This window comes from Rhinopithecus bieti, unplaced genomic scaffold (assembly GCF_001698545.2).
Source record: "Rhinopithecus bieti isolate Rb0 unplaced genomic scaffold, ASM169854v2 scaffold_33210, whole genome shotgun sequence".
NCBI lineage: Eukaryota > Metazoa > Chordata > Mammalia > Primates > Cercopithecidae > Rhinopithecus > Rhinopithecus bieti.
This window is the reverse complement of record NW_016814226.1, coordinates 520,407-526,057: the sequence shown is the minus strand read 5'-3', so window position 1 is coordinate 526,057 and position 5,651 is coordinate 520,407. Positions and strand designations below refer to the sequence as shown.

General features: G+C 58.4%; 1 protein-coding gene across 3 annotated transcripts in view; it reads right to left on the bottom strand.

Annotated features, from left to right (window-relative positions):
• The window catches only part of TSPO (translocator protein), a 12,307-nt gene extending 6,972 nt beyond the window's left edge, over positions 1-5,335 (bottom strand). Inside the window, exons 1-2 of one of the 3 annotated variants that reach the window (XM_017850020.1) lie at positions 5,250-5,302; positions 899-944 (exon numbers count right to left, since the gene is read on the bottom strand). The gene's annotated coding sequence lies outside the window, so the exon portion shown is untranslated. Of the gene's footprint in view, positions 1-898; positions 945-4,629; positions 4,924-5,249 lie in introns of those variants that run through there. The other 2 variants (XM_017850019.1, XM_017850021.1) reach the window with 2 other exon arrangements.
• Between the last annotated feature and the right edge of the window lie 316 nt (positions 5,336-5,651).

Genomic DNA, 5,651 nt, shown 5'->3' with positions numbered 1-5,651 from the left:
GCTAATGGGGTGGTAGTGGGGGTCTGATGTCACTACACATATGAAAGGCCACCTTCCCCGGGGCGGGAGGTACTGCTGAGCACTGGCCCTGCACCACCGCCAAGTGGATATGGAGCTCTGGACCACAGCCCTGGGACCACCTCCCAGCTCAGCCTCCCACTACATCCTCTCAGGTAAGCCCAGGCCAGCTCAGCCTGCTGCTCATCTGGGCAACTGAGACATAACCGCCGCTCTGCTGGAGCCTGCGTGAGTCCACAGCTGAGTGACGTTGTGGGGGAACCATAAGGAGCCTCGTTCAGCCTCCGCTGGAAACAAGCCGGACCAGGGTGCCTGTACGTGCGTTTTCCCAGGACACCCCCAGGTGAGGCCCACCTGCCCCACACTGATGGCCCACTCTCAGTCTCACAGGTGTCCCTGTCCAGGCGAGCAAGGTTAATACCACCAGCATAAGACACATGCACATCCAGAACCCCTTGATACCACACGGAAGCTGATGCACTGTCAGTGATGTTCATGCAACAAATGGAAACCCCCAGTGCACCATTCAGCAGCATTTGTATATTGCCATTGTTGTGCAACCACCCTCTGTATCAAGTTCCAAAGCATTTTCAACCCCGAAAAGAAACCCTGTATCCATCAGCAGTGGCTCCCCTCCCTCCCCCGACCCCTGGCAGCCAGCAATCTGACTTCTCTCTGGGGACTTGCCCATCCTGGACATTTGGTCTCAATGCAGTGTGTGGCCCTGGTGTCTGGCTTCCTTCACTGAGCGTCATGTTCTAGAGGTCCTCACCTTGTAGCATGTGGCAGAACTTCTCCCCACGATTCTGTCACCTGGCCCCAGCACCCAGCCAGGGCCAGGTGCACACTCGGAGCCCAGTAAATCACAAATGGAACTCACCCAGTGTTCCTGCTGACACGACCTTAGAGACCACCATCCAGGTCCCCTATTGTACAGAACGAATTAAAGTCACAGAGGCATGGTGGCTTTCCCAAGGCCACAGCAAGAGAGCAGGGTCTGGAGCCGGTTCTGAGTCCCGTGCTCACACTCCCACCCCAGGCTGCCCCCTTCTCAGGCCTGGCTGTGGTTATGACCCACAAGGCCAAGGGGCTCAGAGGGTCTGCCCCACCAGAAAACAGGGTGGTCAGATGCCCCACATGGAGAAAGCCTGGTGGCGGGCGGGGAGTTTCCTAGGCCTCTGGGGAACTGCCTGGCTCCTGAATCGCCCAACCAGGGAACAGGTGGGCAGGGGCGGTACCTATCATGATGAGTCATGCTGGGCCGGGCTAGGCAGGGTCCAGAAATCTGCTCTGGGACGGGCCCAGGGAAGGCTGGGGTGGGCCAGGGGGCACACATGGCAGGGATGGGACTTGGGGTTCAGGCAGAGGGGTGAAGCCACCTATGCCCCTTTGTCTCCTTCAGGTGAATAGGGATCCGGACCTCGGCTCTGCCTCCACCCAAGGCTCGTCTCTGGGCCCGGCTTCCCGCCACATCAGGTGGGTAAACCCGCCGTGTCTGCTTCTCAGGGGCCTGGGGTCGCTCAAGGGAGGAAGGGGTGGAACAACAACGTTTCCCTGAAAACTCTAGAGAAGAGAGGGGTTGTGGGTATCGGTGTGGGGCCACTAGCCCCATTTCCTCCAGGGGAAGACAGGGCCTCAAGGCTTGGACCTGAGATGAGACCCTATCAGCCACGAGAGCCCCTGGACACGCCACAGGTGAAAATGCCCTGCACGGAGCAGTGCCCCCAAAACAGGGGCAAGATCGGGGCAGGGTAGAGGGCGCAGGACGTGGAGGCAGGAGAAGGCTCCAGGCCTTGCTCAGCTCTGGCTGTGCACGGGCCTCTGGTAGGCAGGGGCCTGCATGGTGGAGTCCGTGCTCATCCCGAAGGTCACCGCCTTGTTTAGTCCCCACAGTGGCCACAGGGGACTAGCTGCTTCTCCCTGAGCCACACGGCCCACTTGGCCTCCATAGTGGACTCATGCCTTGTCCCATTTTCCAGATGAGGAAACTGAGACATGAGAAATCACAGAACTTATTAGGTCTGAGTGACTCCAAAACTCATCCCACCCCTCCCTCTGAGCCGAGTGTCTGCCGGCCTGCTCTGGGCTGCATGGCCACTTGCCAGCATCTGTGTCACCACCCGTCTCAGCCTCCTTCCTCATCTGTAACAGGGCTCATAAAGCCTGCAGTGCCAGGATTGGACCCACAGGCCCCAGGCCACTCCACCCCACCTGTGAACTGCGCCAGAAGGTTCTCTCAAGGCCAGAAGCATTGCTCTCTCCACCTGTCACAGCAACATCCCAGCCCCCACAGAGCATCAGGCCCTGTAGGATCTGAGCCCTCCCCCACCAAGGATGGGATTCAGGGTCTCCAGGTCTTGTGAGACTTCGCTCCTGGTCCAGAGACCCCAGACCCAGAGCTGCCCCAAGGTATCTCATCTCCTGGGCCTCTGTGTCCCCATCTGTGAGGTGGTGGTTGAGCCAGCGGATTTCAGGGTGTCTTTCTGTTCTCGGAGACCTCCCTATAGGTGACCCAGAAGGCCAGGCACGGTGGCTCACACCTGTAATCCCAGTACTTTGGGAGGCTGAAGCAGGCAGATCACCTCAGGTCAGGAGTTCGAGACCAGCCTGGCTAACATGGTGAAACCCTGTCTCTACTAAAAATACAAAAATTAGCCAGGCGTGGTGGCAGGTGCCTGTAGTCCCAGCTATTCAGAAGGCTAAGGCAGGAGAATCACTTGAACCCAAGAGGTGGAGGTTGCAGTGAACTGAGATAACGCCACTGCACTCCAACCTGGGCAACAGAGTGAGACTCCGTCTCAAAAAAAAAAAAAAAAAAGAAAAAAAACGAACAAACAAAAAGCAAAACTTAACTAACTAAAAAAAGAAGGAGATCCAGGAACAGAATAAGGAATGTGTCCCTTCTCTGATCCCCACCACCACCCCCCGCTGCACCCAGCTCCCCTGAGCCTTGTCTCTCCAATGAAGCCACCATTGTCCCAGACACTTGTTTTCAGGCTTTTAAAATGACTCATGGCTAATCGTCCTGACTTTGTGTGCGTTTTCATTACGAAAGTAACCAGTGGAACAGCCCACAGGTCTGGAAAAATCTACAGCCAACCTGGCCATCGAGTGGCCTGGCAAAGGGTAGGGTGAGGGTGGGGTGTCCAAGGGGAATTGGTTCTGTTAAGAAAGACTCCTTCCCTTTCCTTCAAGGTTCGGGGGTTAAACTTTTTTTTAGTGAAAAATAAACAGCCTGGCCGACATGGTGAAACCCCGTCTCTACTAAAAATACAAATATTAGCCAGGCTGAGGCAGGAGAATCACTTCAACTCAGGAGGCAGAGGTTGCAGTGAGCCCAGCTCGAGCCACTGCACTCCAGCCTGGGCAATGGAGCAAGAGACACCGACTCAAAAAATATATATAAATAAAAATAAAGAAGAAATTAAGAATGACTTCCCTAGTGGTCCAGTGGTTAAAAATAAAATAAAAAAGACTACTGTTTTAAACAAAGAGAGCATATCCAGGCATTGTTTGTGCAATCAAAAGTAAAGAAAACACAAATAAGCCAGAAATGGTGGCTCACGCCTGTAATCCCAGCACTTTGGGAGGCTGAGGTGGGAGGATCGCTTGAGCCCGGGAGTTCTGCCGGAGACTACAGTGAGCTATGATTGCATCACTGCACTCCAGCCTGCGTACCAGGGTAAGACCCTGTCTCAAACAAACAAAAAAAAAAAAAAAAAAAAAAGGAAAAAAAGAGAAAGAAAGAAAAAACAAAACAAAACAGAGATTCAAAACTGAAATACTGAAAAAGCTAAAGTGAAAAGTAGGCTCCCTCCCTGTGAGTCCAAGCCCTTCACGCCACCTGGAGAACCCGCTGTGAATACTTTCTGGTAGATCCAGCGAGACATGGCGCCTCACGCCAGGCACAAGTCTGTACAGACAACAGGACACAGCACGTGTGTGTGCACACACACACAGACACACTCCCAGGAAACAAGTGGCCCTCGGGGCACAGTGGAGGAGGCAGGCTGGGATCAGACTGCACGAGTCCAGGCCCTGGCTCCACCACACCAGCTGCATGACTCTGGACAAAGGCTTCTTTGGTAAGCCTCAGTTTCCCCCAGTTTCCAGCACTCCCCTGGGAGCCCAGGATTCCCGCGGAGCCTCCCTGTGGGGCTGCCAGCAGCCAGGTGGAGACTCAGGGGCCCCCTTCCCCTGCTGGGCTGAGGCTGGCTCTCCTGCCCTTGCTACACAGCCCCTTTCACCGCCAGTGGAAACCTGCCTGACGCTGCCCTGTCTCGGGCGCCACCGACTCCACAGAGACGCCGGGCCTCGCCCACGTTCTGGCAGCAGGCCTTCATGGGCAGGGCTTGCTGTGTGCCAGGCGAGCCGGGCAACTGCTTCCTGTACACCACCTCCCTTAATATCCTCGCCCTGACTGAGTCCATTCTGGGACAGCCTCAAGTCCTGTCTCTCCTGCCATCCAGCCCAGGGCACACTGCTGGTATCCTGTAGCGCCGGCCCCTGGCAGGCTGGCCAGAGGGGCTCCAGGCCCACGCCAGGCCATGGCCTCTGGAAGCTGCTCTGGCCAGCAGTGTGTTCACAGCAGGGAGCCCCCGCTTCTCCTACCTGGGCTCCGTCGTGTTTGCAAGGGGCAGGGGAAGCAGACAGGTCCCAGAGGCTGCTCGGCTCAGAGTAAGTCCCGCCTAGGCTGCAGTGCACCTGAGCCCCGCACTGGGAATCGAGGGCCAGGGGGCCTCTAACCGGCTTTGGGCAAAAAAAAACTTTTCCGATCTGGGCTGTTCTCCTCCACTATGAAACGGGGTGTCTCGGGGGATCAAGATCCTGCCGGAGGTCTCCCAGACATTCTGAGACCCTGAAGGGAGCGCCGCCTGGGATTGCCCATCCGCGGAATGGGCGGGAGAGGGAGCGTCGGCCTCTCCTGGGACCGCGCTTCCTGCAGGAGAAGCAGGGGCGGGGCGGGGCGAAGTTGCCGAAGTTTCCCCTCCCGAACCCCCAGTCGGAGGCGGCCCGCGCAGGAACCCCGGCCGCGGAGGCCCAGACCCGGCTGCCCGCCGCCTCCGCCCCTGACCCGATAGCCGAGCCCCAAGGGCTGCCCCGGGCCACCCCCTCGGGTGTCCAGTCCTCGACTCCGGCCTCAGTTTCCCTCTGTCCCGCGGCGCTGTCAGAGTCGCAGCCGTGCGGGCCCCCACTTCCCGCTGCCCCCTCCGCGCCCCGTCCTCACTCACCAGCGGCGAGGGCACGCTCCGGGAAGGGCACTGCCTGGCAGGAGTTAGCCAGACCGCTGTGCCCGCATCCGCCCCGCCCCTCAGCCTGCCAGGGGATCCCGCCCCTCTCAGTCATAACCCTGCGCCCGGTCACCGTTCCCCGCTTCCGCCAGCCGCTCCCGCCCCCCGGCCGCACGCTCGGCAAGCACCGGGCCCCTGACGGTCACTGGCATCCCAAGAGAGAGACCGGGGAGCATCACTCAAAGCGCAGCCTTAAAGAACCCGCGGGACGCGCTTCTGCCGAGATCCCCCCCCGGAGCGCGAGCGAGCCTCCCTCGCTGCTTACTCCATACCCCGCAGTGACGCAGGTGATGGGCCGCGACCAGGTCGGCACCAGGCACCATAAAACGTCTGCCGTGTGTC